The sequence below is a fragment of the Benincasa hispida genome, chromosome 5 (assembly GCF_027475165.1).
Source record: "Benincasa hispida cultivar pf3 chromosome 5, pf3_genome.v1.1, whole genome shotgun sequence".
Lineage (NCBI taxonomy): Eukaryota > Viridiplantae > Streptophyta > Magnoliopsida > Cucurbitales > Cucurbitaceae > Benincasa > Benincasa hispida.
In genome coordinates, this window is record NC_143482.1 from 53334319 (window position 1) to 53352467 (window position 18149).

Below are 18149 nucleotides of genomic sequence, written 5' to 3' on the forward strand. Positions count from 1 at the left end.
GAGGCTCGGGCTACTGGTGAAATTCGCATGATATTGATGATAACAGGCAGCAATGCACGTTATTACAGTGCTAAGTTATAAAACAATGTAAGGTTGCGATGATAAAAATATACATTATTGCGTCCAAAAGCATTAAGTTCACAATATTGGGTTCGAATGCATCCATCGCATTAAAACAGTTAACTCAGGTATTTTTGTGCAAAATATGCATTGACGCAAGGCGGAAAATGCAATCCAAAGAAATCAAAGGCCGAGCGCATTAAGAGATTGCGTTGACGTAAGGCTATGCGATCATTTGCACTCACGAATATCTGCTCAAGAAGGTTGTCGCATAAAGCCGGCGCATCATGGTGGGCGCAACTGGGTGAAAATCGTAATAAATCACGATGAGACAGAAAGCTGATGACTGTCGATTCCTAATTAAGTTGACAAGCCGTAACGACCTACTGTAGCAAGTACACTCAACTTTTCGATGACAAATATTCGGCGTATCAGACAGAGAATTAATGTCATCCCATTAGTGAAATCATAAGAGAGAAGAAGCCTTTCACCTCGAAGCTCTATAAATACCAAAGACCACCTTCAGTGAAGGAATTCGCTCAGTTAGATAATTTTTCCCCTTAGATAGAAGTAGCCTTGTTTATAGTTTTCTTTTACTTAGAAAGCGAAAGCGAGTGAAGGGAGATTCTACCGAGAGATCGTTCCGGTGAACTTGGAAGGGTGTCGAAAGCGTCAAGATCAGAGAGAGGGCCAACTATTGCGGAAGCAAGAACATCTTTTGACCAAAATAGAGATAACAGTGTAAAAGCCTTGGGAAGCAAGGAATTGCTACCAGGCTCTCTATCCTTATCTTCCATTGTCATTTTGTACTCTGAACTGATTTATACAAATGGAAACTTCACCTTTATATATGTTCACTTTCTATACATTACACATGAGTAGCTAAATCTATCTAATGGGTTGAGAAGTACTTAGCTAGCATAACTTGGGATCTTCATTCTACACGGTTATCTTGTATTATGTATGCGTCATTCGTCCATTAGAGACACTCGAAAGGGTAGTCTAAGGATAGAATCTAGGCTTGGAAAAGTCAGATTGGAATCTAGGCTCGGGAGAGTCAGATTAGAAACACATAATCAAGAGATAGGAGCTTAGGAATAAGCATTGTTTGCTATTAATGCATCGCATGCATCCTAGAGATAGGTTATGATTGTATGCAGTCACCTTGTCCTTGCGTGCATCTTGCATCATCGCATAGGCAAGAAGTAGAGACTTAGGAATAAGCTCTATAGACACTATCGCATTCATCACATGCATCCTAGAATTAGGGGCTACTGCATTTGCATTAGGAAATGATTTGTTGTCACATGAGTGTAGCATGATCGCATAGTTTGTATGCATTCTCGAGAAATGCTAGCTAAAGACCTTCTCAACCTGTTCCTCAGCATACTCGGTGTATCTTTCACATAATCAATTCTTTCTCAAATTCGTCGCATACTTTTTATACTTCAAACAGCAAACCAACCAAACCATTAATTTATTTGTTACTGCAAAGTAATCTCAAAATTACCACCGCATATTCTTTTCCTTAGTCCCTGAGTTCGACTCTAGGCTTACCAGGAAACTTAATAGGATTTATACTTGGGTCTTGCTGAGAAAATTTGTTTGCACAACGCATTTTCCACCAACGCATTCCTTTCCATTATTTCATCGTATAAAATAATGCATCAAGTTTTTGGCATTATTACCGGGGACTTTGGCAAAACATCGTGCTAACGATAATTTTTCTGATTTCTTTATAGCTTTCAATCTCTTGTGAATTATGACCCAGAGATTGAAAGAATGTTCTGACGAAGACTAAGAGATAGCCGCCAATAACAACAACAAGAGAAAGATAACATGGCGGAACAACCTGGAAACAAAGCACCAAATGAAAATAATGTCATGACGAATCCCATCCTTGGCAAATGACCACAATAGGCGCATTCGGGACTATGCGTCGCCCAACTTTACGATTTCTCCCCAGGCATCATGAGGCCCGCTCTTAATGGATCAAGATTCGAAATAAATCCGGTCATGTTGCAGATGATCCAGACTGTCGGACAGTTTAGTGGAAGGTGTGGCGAGGACCCGCCTGCCCACCTCCGAAGTTTTATAGAGATCTGCAACACTTTTGTGTTCCCTAATATCTCCACCAAGGAAGTTCGACTAACTTTATTTCCATTTTCGTTGTGTGACCATGCACAAAAATGGGCGTATTCTCTCTAACCAGGGGAGATTACCTCATGGGAGCAAGTAGTAGAGAAGTTTATGAAGAAATATTTCCCACCAACAGAGAATTTTAGAAGAAGAAAGTTGATCACCAATTTTGAATAGGATATGGACGAATCACTCAGCGATGCTTGGGCGAGGTTTAAGAGGCTGGTAGGAGATTGCCAGCATAATGACTTACCAAACTGCTTACAGATGAAGATTTTTTATCACGGATTAAACCCTGCTTCACAGACCGCTGCCAATGCGGCAGCTGCTGGAGGTCTTCTAGATAACATTTATGATGAAGCCAAGAACATCCTTGATCGCATTTCTAAAAATCACGAGGACTGGAGAGAAAGTGATCAAAGATTGAAAATAAAGGACAGTGACACGGACAATGGTGCTATCGCATCCCTTCAGAGTCAAATGACTACGATGATGAACTTGATAAAAGGAATCGCAATCAACAGCCTAACAACGCATAGTGGGCAAGCGAACGCAATCAACCAGACGACCGCAAGGTGTGCTACTTGCGGTGAAGGACACGCAATGGAGGAATGCTTGTAAAACCCACAGTCAATTTATTTTGTGAGGAATAACCCATTTTCTAACACGTATAACCCTGGGTGGAGAAACCACCCCAACTTTGTGTGGAAAAATCAACAGCAAAATTTTCAATCAATGGCACAAAAAGAAAGGCCAACCAAATTTTTCCCTCGAACCAACGGTCAGACAAGTAATCAAGCCAGCAGTACGCAGGCACCACAATCTTCTTCCTTGGAAAGTTTGTTGAAGCAAAATATTGAAAAGAATGAAATTGTGCTTCAAAACCAAGCGACGTCCATCCGCAACCTAGAAATACAGATAGGCCAGATTGTGGGCGAACTCAAGAACCGACTGGAAGGGGCCCTGTCGAGTAACGGAACTCCCACGCAACCTAGGGGGTACGGGTAAAGAGCAATGTCAAGTGGTGACGTTGCGGAGTGCAAAGACTGTGGCAAAAGAGAAGAAGGACCCTAGCCGGACTACTCTAATTACGCTGGAACCAGAGATTGCAGTGACTCAGAAGAAGCAGGAGAAAAAGTGGCGATAGAGCTAGAGATTGCGTCTACCTCGGAGCCAAAAGAACAGGGGACCGTAAGAATATAGCTTCCACCTTTCCCACAGAGACTTAGAAAGAAGAAAAATGATGGGTACAATACCAACGCTTCATGAATATGTTAAAACAGTTGCATATTAATATTCCGTTCATTGAAGCAATTGAGGAGATGCCCGCATATGCGAAGTTTCTAAAGGATATGGTGATAAAGAAGAGATGCACTGGTAAGTTCGCCACAGTGGCTTTGACGTAGAGCTCAAAATCTATAATCCCACCGAAAATTCGCAACCCTGGGAGTTTCACTATACCTTGCTCCATTGGAGGATTATACATTGAGCAAGCGCTATGTGATCTTGGAGCCAGCATTAACTTGATGCCCCTGTCAATTTTCAAGCAGCTAAATGTGGGACAACTTGTGCCCACAACGGTGACTCTCCAATTAACGGATAGATCTCTGGTGCATTCAGAGGGGAAGGTGAAGGACGTGCTGGTTACAATCGACAAATTTATATTACCAGCAGACTTCATAATCTTGGACTACAAAACCGATAAGGATGTGCCCATCATCTTGGGGCGACCATTTTTATCAACCGGTCGTGCCTAGATTGATGTGCACAAAGAAGAGATTACCTTGAGCGTGAATAGATAGAAGCTCAGGTTTGACATTGTCTGAGCCATGAAATATCCTAATGAAGAAGACCTTAATGAATCGGACGATGAATAGAGTTTAAATGAAGAAGAGAAGCCTGAAGATGAAAAGGAAGATGAGGATGCGATCGCATCCATTGTAGCATGCAATACGATCACAGAAAAAACAAACAAGGAAGATGAGGTGATCGCTTCCCAAGAAGTTAATCTGACAGTGAATGAAGGAAGAAAAACAACAAAACCGTCCTTAGAACAACCACCAACAATAGAGCTGAAGACCCTTCCTAACCAACTGAAGTATGCGTTTCTGGGGCAAAATGAGAAGCTACCAGTAATCATTTCCTCTGCACTTAATGAAGACCAATAAAATGCGTTGTTGAGCATCTAAGAAAATATGTAAAAGCAATTGGTTGGACGCTCGCAGACATCAGAGGAATCAGCCCCGCATACTGTATGCATAGAATTCGTCTCAAAGAGAATCACAAAGGATCGATCGAACATGAGTGCAGACTCAACCCTGCGATGAAAGAGGTCGTAAAGAAGGAGATAATCAAGTGGTTAGACGCGGGCATCATCTATCTGATAATAGAAAACACGTGGGTCAGCCCCGTGCAGTTCGTGCCGAAGAAAAGAGGGATGACGGTAGTCTCTAATGCAAATAATGAGCTGATACCGCAAAGAACCGTCACCGGATGGCGGATTTGCATGGACTACTGCAAACTAAATGCGGCAACAAAGAAGGATCATTTTCATTTATCTTTTATTGACCAAATGTTGGATCGTCTAGCTGGAAATGACTTCTACTGCTTCTTGGATGGGTATGCCGGTTATAACCAGATCATAATTGCTCCCGAAGATTAAGAAAAAACCATATTCACCTACCCATATGGAACATTTGCGTTTCGATGCATGTCGTTCGACCTCTGCAATGCATTGAGCACTTTCCAAAGGTGCATGATGGCCATCTTTTTGGAGTATCTCGAAGACTCTGTAGAAATATTCATGGACGACTTCTCTGTATATAGGCATACATACGAAGTCTATCTTGACAACTTGAAGAAGATATTGAAAAGATATGAGGAGACGAACCTCGTGCTCAATTGGGAGAAATGCCATTTCATGGTGAAGGAGGGCATTGTGCTTGAGCACAAGGTCTCTAGGGACAGGTTGGAGGTGGACAAGGCAAAAATTGAAGCGATTGAAAAGCTCCCACCTCCAACAAATGTAAAGGCTGTCAAGAGCTTCTTGGGACACACTGAATTTTATAGACGTTTTGTCAAAGACTTCTCAAAAATTGCACAACCACTAAGTGTGTTGATGGAGGCAGATAGGAAGTTTGACTTTGATGACAAATGCCTCAATGCACTCATGATTTTGAAGAACGCATTAATGACCGCATCTGTGTTGATCGCACCAAATTGGACACTTCTTTTTGAATTAATGTGCAGCGCGAGCTATTTGCGATGGGAGCAATTCTGGTGCAAAAGAGAAAAACAATGCTAAATCCCATCGCATATGCGAGTAAGACTGTGAATCCTGCTCAAACTAACTACACCACCACAGAAAAGGAATTGCTTGCGGTGATATTTAAGTTGGAGAAATTCAAAGCATATTTACTGGGAACAAAAGTACTCAACCACACTTACCACTCCGCGATAAAATATTTGATGACAAAGAAGGATGTGAAGCCGAGTTTGATTAGATGGGTTCTCCTCCTCCAGGAATTCAATATGGAAATAATTGATCGCAAGGGAACGGAGAACCAAATTGCGGATCATTTATCCAGATTAGAAAATCCTGAGATTGAGTGCAATCAGTCATAAGTGAGCGCAATATTCCCAGACGAGCAGCTATTTCAGATTGAAGAATTGCCATGTTACACAGACGTGGTAAATTATCTAGTTTGCGAGAAATTTCCCAAAGATTATACTGACCACCAAAATAGGTGGCTCAGGCATGAATGCAGATCTTATTATTGGGATGAGCCAAATCTGTATAAGAGCGGGTCAGGCCAGATTCTGCGACTGTGTGTACCGGATGCTACTCCCCAACGCATATTATCACAATGTCATGATTCACCATATGGAGGGCACTTTGGAGGCCTGCGCACAGCAACGAAAGTATTACAAAGTGGGTACTATTGACCAACATTATTCAAGGATGCAAGAGACTACGCGATGAAGTGTGATAGGTGCCAGTGCACGGGTAACATTTCATGGAAACATGCGATGCCCATGAACATCATTTTAGAGCTGGAGTTGTTCGACGTCTGGGGCATTGATTTCATACGACCATTCCCACCTTTGAATGGTCACAAGTATATTCTGTTAGCTATTAACTACGTTTCCAAGTGGGTAGAAGCGGTAGCATGCACCGCAAGCGATGGGTCAGTAGTCTCCAAATTCCTGAAGAAAAATATTTTCACTCGTTTTGGCTCCCTACGTGCCATAATAAGTGATGAAGGCTCCCACTTTGTCAATTACATCGTAAAATACTGCTGCTCAAATATAATGTCCTCCACAAAGTGGCCATCGCATACCATCCACAGACGAATGGTCAGGCTGAAGTGTCCAACCGAGAAATCAAGCTAATACTGAAAAATGTGGTAAAGCCTTAGTGAAAAGATTGGGCAACAAAGTTGGACGATGCGTTGTAGGCATATAGGACCACCTATAAGACACCTATAGATATGTCTCCGTGTGCGTTGGTGTTTGGTAAAACATGTCATTTACCACTGGAGCTGGAGCACAAAGCGTTATGGGCAGTGAAGAAGCTTAACTTTGACTTAAAAGCGGCAAGGGAAGCAAGAAAATTCCAATTGGTCGAGCTTGATGAGTGGAGAACGCAAGCTTATGAAAATGCCAAAATTTACAAAGAACGAGCAAAAAGTTGGCATGACAACCGGCTATGCAGGAAAAATCTCCACGTCGGACAAAAGGTCTTACTTTTCAATTCGCGGCTATGGCTCTTTCTCGACAAATTAAAGTCACGCTGGTCCGGACCCTTTATAATTAAAGAAATATTCCCGCATGGTGCAGTTGAACTAATTAATGAGGAAGGGACCTGTACATTCAAAGTTAACGGGCAAAGAGTCAAGGCATATTGCGAAGGTGATTTTCATCGAGAAAAGACCTCTGTAGACCTAAGAAATCCGGAATGAAGGAAAATCGAGTGGCCCCTACGATGGCATGCGACAGAAAATCATCTGGGGCGCAAGTCTTTTGGAATATCCTTTTCTTACTTTTGATTCATGAACTCTCACTACTCTGATGCTATTTCCATTATCGTTTATCTGTCTTCATCTGTTCAAAAAAAAAAACGAAAAAAAGAAAAGAGAAAAATTTTGTTAACTTCATTTTTTATTATTATTCGACCTTCTCAATGTTTTTCTATGCAAACGATCAAGGTAAATGATTGCGGAGGCACTACACGAAGACTCAACTATTTTATTTCGTCACTGCAATCATAGAAAACAGTTCGGCACAAAGAAGGAGGCATTCACAAGTAATGCAGGCGACAGTGCAATTTGGGGGTTGTATCTTTCCTCGACTTTACTTATCCCAAATTTTGCACTATCACATCGCATTTTTAATTCTAAAGATTTTATCATCGCATATTCTTTGGTCGGCGCAATCATTTAACATTGATTAATTTAATAAGTCACAGCATGATTTCTCTTTGTCAATTATGATTTCAATAATGAAACACATGCTTCTATTTTTTCGTATACACTAGAGTCAACTTAATTTTAGGACACATCATTAAATATTTCTTGAAATTAGTGGGCTACTAGCTTACTTTCAAACTGACCCTTTACGCAACTTCTTAAGAGCATCGCATGACATCTTTCACTCTTTTAGCAATGAGGACATTGCCGTGTTTTTTAATTTTGGGGTGCAGTATTCACTTTTCGACCTTGCTATTTTTAGCCTTACAAAAAAAAATCATAACGTTGCGCTCGGATCCTACTCGTAGTTGGATGTCTGCATAAACCCCGTGAGGGCAAGCCAAAACGAAGGTAGGAATCATGATCAACGCATAAATAAATGATCGCAACTCCGCTGCCAAATAGGCACGAGTTTAGACTGAGAAAGAGCGCCTTGCTCGTTGTTGGATGTCCGCATGACACCTGTGGGGGCAAGCCAAAATGAAGGCTAGGCACTTGGATCAGCGCAAGGTCATAAGATATATATATATATATATCTATATCTAAAATACGACAGGATAAAAATCATTTGAAAACACCCCAGTGAAAAGTTTTTTTATGAAATAAATCATGCGATGCCCGGGAATCTGTAAAGTCTTCTTGAAGGTTAAACTTGCATTCCCTAAGTTTTAGAAATATTTTAAGAAGAGACCCGAAAAAATTAAGGAGATTCTGGTACATAGGATTTGAATAAGGCATCCTTGAGAAATCTAGGAAAGAGAAAGCGGTCAACTTTCTAAAGGAAATCTTTAGTTTATGCTTGAGGACAAGCATTCTTTAAATTTGAGGGTGTGATAACGGGCAGAAATGCACGTTATTATAGTGCAAAGTTATAAAACAATGTAGGGTTGCGATGATAAAAATATACATTATTGCGTCCAAAAGCATTAATTTCACAATATTGCGATCGCATGCGTCCATCGCATTAAAACAGTTAACTGGGATGATAAAAATATAACTGGATCATCCATGGCCAGTAGTAACCCATCCTTTTCAACTGGGACTATAGTTTTGATTTGGACTGATGCACGCCGCATACACTTAAATGCACTTCTTCCAAAGCCTTCGTCGACTCCTCTTTTCCAAGGCATCGTAGAAAGAGTCCTTCAAGGGATCGGCGGTACAAAGCCTCTTTGTAGAAATGAAATGCGTAGCCCTCCTTCGAATCTCGATTTTATGGTGAAGTTCGTTCGGAAGCTTTCCATGCTCAAGGTAATCTACAATAGGCTGCCGCCAGTCTTCCTCGTCGATTAAGTAGACTGATATTGCATTCATTTCTTCACATGCGGTCTCGACCGAAGGTACAACCCACCTTCGACATAGCGATATACTAAGAGATACATCATCCAGAACCGTCAAGGCAGTAGTCAAGTTTGCCAAAGCGTCCGCCTTCTTTTTTTTCGTCCTCGAGACATGCTCCAGTGTCACGCTTTCAAATTTTCCCATCAACTATCGAGCATAAATGAAGTAAGGCTTCAAATCGTCATGCTTCACATCGTACTGGCGTAAGAGCTAATCTCTATGTAAGATTCCAATCTTCAAAGGCACTTAGAGGCCAACTATCAAGGCTTGGTATTTGGTGATGTTGTTCGAGCATAATTCAACAAATAAGCTATAAGGTAGCATGTGCTTTTCAGGCAAAATGAGGACGATGCCTGCCCCCGAACCACTTCTTCGAGTGCACCATCAAAGATAATGACCCAAGGCCCCGTGCTTTCTATGAAAACTTCATCATCAGGCAAGTCTTCACTTAACTTCCGATCTAATGGAATCGGGTAATCTGCCAAGAAGTTGGCCAATGCTTGCCCTTTAATCGCCTTTTGTGGGACATAAATGATGTCGTATTGCTGAAGCATGATCGCTCACTTGGCCAAATGCCCCGAGATGATTAGCCTAGACAGAACGTACTTGATGGGGTCAGCTTTCGTAATTAAACGGACTATGAAGGCTTGCATGTAGTGCCTCAAATTATCTATAGTGAAGAAGAGTGTAACATTTTCTCAATAGGAGAATAGTTTATCTCAACCCCGTTTAAGGTCTTGCTTAGGTAATAGAGAACACGCTCTTTTCCCTTCTCTCCTTCTTGTGCCAACAATGCCCTCAACGATCTTTCTTGTGCTACGATGTAGAATATCAATGGCTTACACGCTTCCGGGCTTCTAAGATAGGAGGATTGAGTGAGTACCTCTTTATGCTATTAAAGGAATTTTGACAAGGCTCATCCCATTCGAATTTTTCTCCCTTTCACATGAGTCTTTGAAAGGGTTGACATCGCCCCGCTAGGTTGGAAATAAACATTCAAATGTAGGCCAAACGTCCTTGCAGACTTCTTAACTCGTGTAGATTCCTTGGCCTTGGCATCTTCTGGATGGCATCGATCTTAGATTTATCTATCTCTATCCCTTAATGTCTTATAACGAAGCCCAGAACTTCCCTTAGGTCACACAAAACGCGCATTTGAGAGGGTTCATCTTTAACTGGTACTTCTGCAAGCGATCGAACACAGTTCTCAGATCTTTCAAATGGTCTTGTCGTCATTTGGTCTTGACTACAAGGTCATCCACATAGAATTCTAGGTGTTCATGTAATATCTTTTGCATGGCACGTTGATAAGTGGTGTCGATGTTCTTTAATCCTAAAGGCATCACCTTGTAACAATATATCCCTTTTGGGGTTCAAAATGTCGTCACTTCCTCATCCGCGAGAGCCATTCGTATCTGGTTATACCCAGACGATCCATCCATAAAGGATAGGGCCTCATGTCCTGTTGTTGCATCAACCATAATCTCTATGATGGGCAATGGAAAATTGTCTTTCAGGCATATGTTGTTTAGGTCACAAAAGTCCAGAAAGAAATGAAGCTATCCATTCTTTTTTCAATCAAGACAATGTTGGCTATCCACGTTTGGTATTTGACTTCACGAATAAACACTGCTTCAATCAGCTTGTTGACTTCAACTCTAGGGAATAAGTTCTAGCCTAAAGCATCGCTGAGCTTGCTTAACAGGTCGACTGATAACTTGTAGAAATACAAGTTATTTATACTGTTTTATTTAGATATTGCAGCCAAAAGAAAGGAAAGTTGATTCAATTGTATGAAAATTGGCTAAGAAATGCGAGAATTATAAATTTTCTTCAATACGTCCACTAACACCATTTCGATGGTAGAAAAAGAATATTTCAAGTTTGTTTTGTAGGAAATCAAGTCACCGCATGCGTTCAATGCTAAAGATAAAAAGAACAACGCATCTACGTCGCATTGCACCCATCATTCAGGAATGAATAGACGATCAATGCAATGACGGAGCATGCGACAATCGATCAAGAGCTTTGCGATCAATGCAATTTCAACCGCATGCGGTAATCAAAAACAACACCACATGTGGGAAAATGATCGAAGATGTAAAGAGCAATGCAATTGCGGAGGATTCTGACGCGTGTACAGCTGACCGTTGTGCATTTTTTACGGGATTGATTACGTAACAGAAGGAATATTCACTCCACCATTTCAGGAGCTGCCATAACAATAAAGTGGGGACCACAAGTCAGAGAGTCAAAGCTTAGCCTATAAATAGCTCCGACAATTCCACTGAAAAATGAAGCTTGAATACATAGAAAAGTGTATATACTAATCTGAGAGAGAGACTGGTTGAGCGACTAATCAGAGTAGATTCGGGAAGAATTAAAAGACAAGGTCGAGAGGTGAGTCTCCAGGCAAAGAATCCTTCCAATCCCCGCCATCGAAGCTCTGTACGAAGGTCAATTCTATCAGACGAGCAAGCCTGAGAGGGAAGCTCTTCTGTTCATCCACTCCACACGTCGGCAAGCAAAACCACCATCCAGATCTGTGTCAAGACGTTGACACTCTTCTGTATTTGTTTCTATCTCTTTATCATCACTTGTACTCACCTTCTTAATCTCTATCATTCACGCCATGTATCAGATGTTTAATCTTAGTATTGAATGTTATGATCATTTCCATTATCATTTCTCTGACTATTTCCATTCACCCACAATTCATTTTCTCCATGACGTTTTCTTAATCCTATGACTAATTAGTAAGAATTAAGCAAGTAAATTAATTGGGTTAAGGAAATAATTAAGTTTAGTCAAGGCATGCTAGACAACATCTTCACCTGTGAGAGCAGAAGTAAAAATGCTATTCCGCTTATCGAGAGAGGGTTGGAAGAATGCATTAACTAAAGCGAGAAGTACTTCCAGAGATAGAAGCAACCTTGCGTTCACTTTGTTCATCACCGTTTCACCATAGAGATATGGGAACGCGGTCGATCACCGAGAGGTGTATACCAAGGTAAAGTGGAACCTTAGTTACATCTTTAACGCAATTAACAAACTTGCGACATTTGTACTAATTATTCTTTCTCCTTTTGATTCATCCATAAAGACTTGCCATCGCATACCATGATCCTTTGTATAAACTTCACAGTCATCTCGAACTCAGCATCATGTATATCATGTATCTTGTATCTTGTATCACATTAGCTTAGGTTTATTTTCATCGCAATTTATTTTATTAACGCAACTTTAGTTTATCTGCACAATTTTAATTTACCGTAATTTACTTTCCTGTACAAACACATAATCTTTGTTAATTGCAAAAACCGGTCACATATATAAAAAAATGTAACACATTAACGACAAAAATCCCTGTGTTCGACCTCGGATTATTCTGAGAAACTTGCGTTGGAATTATACTTGGTTTCAGCGCAAGGAAACTTGTGACAACGCATTACTCCATAGCATACTACAAGCATATAGTTAACAACGCATATATCTAGAAGTAATATCGCATAAAGTGTGCATAAGCATAACACAGCATCCACATTCCATTTCCATCTTTACGTCATCAAGTTTATGGCAACATGAGCTTGTTGTTCATTCATTCATATTCATCATTGTCCATATCCTTTAAAGACACGCATATTAGACCGTTACAAGTTTATGGCCCCGTTGTCAGGGACATGGACTTATTCATTCATTCACATTCATATTTGTCCACATGCTTAAGGATATAAATTCAAGTCATCATCGACACTCTTGTTTGATCGCAAGATGGTGGACTGCTACCTTTAGATCTAGTCCCGACATCTCTTTGTAGGACCATGCGAAAACATCCCTATATTCGTTGAGAAGACTCACATATTTGCCCCCTTCCTCTTCCGAGAGGGATGTACTGATAAAAGTCAGATGCAACTCCTCTACTGTCCCCAGATTCACCTCTTTGAGTTCGTCCATTGTGGATTGACCACTGTCCTCCAGACCTTGTTGAGTGTCCTCCACTTCCTCCTCGATCATACCATCTGTTGGTGGCATGAAGTTTCATCTTCCTCCTCCTCTAAATTTCCCTCCTGAGGGTTGGTGAAGACAATGTTGTGCCTTTTTACCTTGAGCGAGCCTTCGCTTTTGTTTAAAGTAACGAAGGTTTTTGTCTTCATTCATGAGGGGACGGTACTACGAATTTCTCTATCACTTCTTGCCTCACCTGATGGTTTCTTGTCCAATGGCCTTTCAGCGTCTTTAATGTCGAGGCGTCGCCAAATTGATGCCTAGGGTATCGACCCCCTCTTTCTAATAGTCGTATTGGGGGTGTCACTGCAGGGTTTTCCTCTCCCCTTTATCTCACTAGAGACGTGTTCATCGAGGCGATCTTCAACCTTCTCATGCTATAAGCGAAAAAAAAATGGGGGTACAGGGTTTTCCTTCGCTTTCCTTTGAAATTTCATCTAATCTTTCGAAGGCTAAAGGTTGCCCCACCATCAGCGGCTGACAGATGATTTCCTCCTTTCTTTCATTCAATAGAGTCAACATTTGAAGACTGAGTGTCAAGTAACTCTGAGAATCGTATGCGAACTTCCCTTTTTTGCTTCCTTCATGCTCAATCTCTCGAAGACCAAAGCGCATGTGGCGGACGACCTAATACGGTCGAAGGCTGAGGCTCTTTTATCTTTGCTCTCCTTTTCCTCTGCATCATCGACTTCTTCTGCAGCGATATGATTTCTTTTCATTTATTGACCATTCTTCCTTAGGTTTTATAGTGCTAACACCATCAACATCTTTTGTTGGAATTTTAAAACCTTCTTCAACAATATCCCATAAATCATAATCAATAGAAAATAAGAAAAATCTCATTCTATTTTTCCAATAACTATAATTAGTACCATTAAAGAAAGAAGGTTTTGTAATAGATTGACTATCGGTAAAAGGGATAAAACCTAAAGTTGCCATAGCTCAAAAACAATTAAGTTTATCAAAAAATAAATATTTCAAGAAGAGCAACCCACTCTGATACCAATTGTTGGATCGATATAGCAACCCTAGAGGGGGGTGAATAGGATTTAATTAAATTTTTTTTCTAAATTAACCCAATTAAACTAATTAATACACTTTTTATAAATAATAAGAAAAATTCAAATTATGCAACAAATAAGATGACAAAAAATGTGATAATTTAATTCTATCAAATTTTAGCAAATAAATAAGAACAAACTAAAACATACAATAAATTGCTTAAATTAATTACAAAAATAAAAAGGAAAGAGTTAGAGAAGAAGACACTGTAATTTTTATAGTGGTTCGGTCAAACTCGACCTACTCCACTCCCAATCGCCTCTTGGGAATTTGAATAAAATCTTTCCAACTCTTTCCAGGGATTAGAGTCCAACCATTACACCATCGATCCTTTTACGGGTTCAAGAGAAAACCCGATCCTTTCCACGGTTTAGGATCAAACCGTTAAAAATGTTGGAATTTTTGAAGAACACAATACAACTCTCACTAGAGTGGATTTACAAGTTTAAGCACTCAACAAGTTTATCCTCACAATACAATAACACTCTCTCAAGAATAAGATGAAAAGAAAAAAAAAATTGGGAACTTAGAGAGAGCAATAATGGAACTTTTGAGTTTTGGAGGATTATGAAATGTAAAATTTGTTAGTTTAAAATTTGGAGAGGAAGATGGTTTATATAGAGATAGAAAAATTTTTAGAAACCACAATTAATTTGGACCATTGGATTTTGGAAAAGAAAAATCAATGGTAGAGATTTTAAACTAAACTAGTCGTTAGATACAAACAAAATATAATAATAAATTCCTTTTCTTTTGAAATTCATTTTCTTTTTAAAATTAATCCAAAAAATAAAAAATAAAAAAAAAAATATACCATGTGTCAAAAACTAGTTTTAGACACAAACATAAAATAATATTTAATTCATTTTCCTTTTAATTCATTTTCTTTTGAAATTCATTCTCTTTAAAGTCAATCCAAAAATAAAAAACATACCATGTGTAAAAAACTAGCCATTAGACACAAATATAAAATAATATTAAATTTATTTTCCTTTTAAATTTCTTTTTAATTTCAATTTTTTTATTTTAAATCAATCCAAAAATCAAAAATCCATCATATGTTAATCTCTTAATAATCCACCATTCAACCAATATGCTGCCACATGTCTACATGCAAATGGTCTGGTTATGCCACGTCATCCACCACGGTATTTTCTCTATAGACTTGTTTCGGTCATATCGTCTTCGTTTTAGTTCCAATTTGACTGATTCAAGAGTTGTTGGAATCGTTGTTCTAAGCTCTACGCTACGGACATATTAAAACACTAATTTTTTCAGTAATTAAAAATTGAGTTTTTTATCATCAAAACATTGATTAATTAATTAATTAAAATTAATTAAGTTGAGATTAAGGGCCAAAAAACCAACAGAAACTTCACTAAAGAAGACGTTGTCCCAGAAACTAGTGATACAATGTTATTTCAAAATATTTCCAGGCAAAATTAAAGTTGTTGTGCATTCACCTGTTGGGATTGGTATCCTAATTCTCCCGAAGTCTCGTTGTTTGTAATGATACACATTGTTTTATGAATAAAATAACTGTTATTTCATTCTACATTTACTCATATCCAATAAGCAAATCTCCATGGTTATCTTATGTAAACTTAAGAATGTATATGTGATATACAAGTGGATCATGCCTTAAGTGATAACCTAAATAGATCTTTAGTATAAGGATTAAGGTGGGATACCAATCCTGGTGACACTACGAATACGACCCACTTTGTAGAGGTTTGCAAGTGTTGTAAACTACTGTAGATGCTAGATCATGACCATTCATGTGGAGACATGCGAGCGGGGATGTTCTATACAAAGATTTTGTATAAGATTAGACCACGAGATGACTAGACTCTGTATATAATGTCGTTGATACTAGAGACTTACATCTCACCTAAACGACTATAGGTGACAAGACCTCAATCCTGAGTGTTTTGGGAACTCCTGCCTTGAGGGCAGTCCTTTGATTAGTATGGGTGAAAGTGGCCAGATTGCCAACTCAACATGCCTACCTTTTTGGGGACTTGTCTGATCTGGGAGCTAGGAACTCATTATACAAGATGGAATTCACTTCTTTCCTGAAACGGGAATAAGTAGATAGATTACTCCCTTAAGGCCTGATTTCGGGGCTTGAACATAGTGGCCACAGCTTCTCTTTGGAAGAGAGGACTCGGTCATAGTAAGACTATGAGTTATGTTCATTAAAGGATTCAATGGTAGTTAAGGAGTTAGATGTAACAATAGAGGCATAACGGTTATTTGTCGAGCTGTACTTACAAGCGATTTGTGAAGGGTTGTCGCATTGCTGATTGGTTAAGATGGACACATAATATATCTGTGGTAAGGAGAGTTCAGTTGACGGTCTTTAATGGAGTGCCTGGCAGTTAACGGATGGTAGATCCCATGACTAAAGAGTTTAGACAATTATTCACGTACCGTTGAAACATCGAGCTACAAGTATATAAGGTCCCCTTGATAGCTCAATGGATTCAGTTGAGGATCAGTTCTTGGTGTTGATTTGAAATGTTCAAATTGACAAGAGGTAATTCGATTATATATGATATGAATGGTATGATGTATGAGATACATCTAGTGTAGGATTAATATAAATGAGATTTACATTAAGTGCCATGGAAAAGAAAAAGAGTTATGGTTTATATGTTTTATGAGATGAAATATTAAAACTATAGGTTATAAATATATTATAGTAAGTTAGTTATCATTTATATATATAATAATATTAATTATTGGATAATTAACTCTTTTTCTCTAATAACCAATTGAGTGGAAGGTTATTGGTGGTTTCATGGTAACTGTGAAATAAAAGAAAAAATGTTTTTCTAATTTTGGTAAGAAAAGAAAGAGCTTGAGATTTTGTGAATTCTAGATTTCCTCTCTCAGAAATCTTCTCACGGAAGTTGTCAAGTAAATGGGATTTGCTAAGCAACAGCTTGGATGAGGTAAACGATCGTGGAGTGTTAGTAGGCGACAGACACTCAGCTAAGCGATGAGCTAAACGATCGCTTAGCTTTTCTTAAACGATTGGGCATCGACCTATACGATAGGTTCTTCCATCTCTCACTTGCTCAATCGTTTACACGATTGTTGTTTCCTCCATCTTCTGCCTCAAACCAAGTCCACACAGAGTCCACCCTCTGGATTCTCACACCAAGAATACCAAGGTAGCCTTCTTGGTGGTGTCATACTCAACTCGGCATTGTCGAGGTTCTGTAGAGGCCATTCGTGTCGATTGGGGTGTTCGTGACCTAGGTGATCACTGAGTTTGAGTGCGTGGTGTTCATACAGTGTAGTGGTTATGTTGGACGAATGTTCGTGGTTGTTGTGTTGCTGTGATCGAGCATTCATGATCATGGAGCTTGGCGATGAGTCTACAAAAGTGTGTAGCATTTGTCCTTGATCTTTTATTTATCATGCTGTAATTTCTGTAAATAATGCATAACCATATGTTTCTGTTTAAGATTTTAATTGTAAAGTTCATATATGATTGTAATTTGGAATGATCTTTCCGTTGCTCATAGAAATCCTCGTGTTTGATTTCCTTCATCATTAACTCTAACTTTCAAAGAATGCAAGAGGTATTCTTTGAGCATATAATAAAAATGATTTTCTGTCCCGAAAGCAGGCATGTGAAGTGAAGACGATACTTGCTCATCTGGTTCTGGCACTAAATTGTTCTATGCTTATGAAACTATAGTAATTCATACAACTAATCCTTTACTGGCTAAAGTATATGTTAAAAATGAGTATTTTACCCTAGGTGTATTTTTGTAATTTAACATGTCCCTAGTGAAGGAAATCGGATATGAGGATTTTCATGAGCAGCGAAATGATCATTCCAAATTTCATTCGTATTTGAACATACACAATTACAATCAAGAAATGGAAACTATGCGATCATGCATCAAATGAAATTACAGCATGTTGTACAAAGATCAAGGGAAGAATTATACATACCTTTGAAGACTCATCTTCAAACACCCTCGATCACGAATGCTCAATCAAATAGCAAGACAGTAATCACGAATGCTCGAACACTATGACCACTACACTGCATGA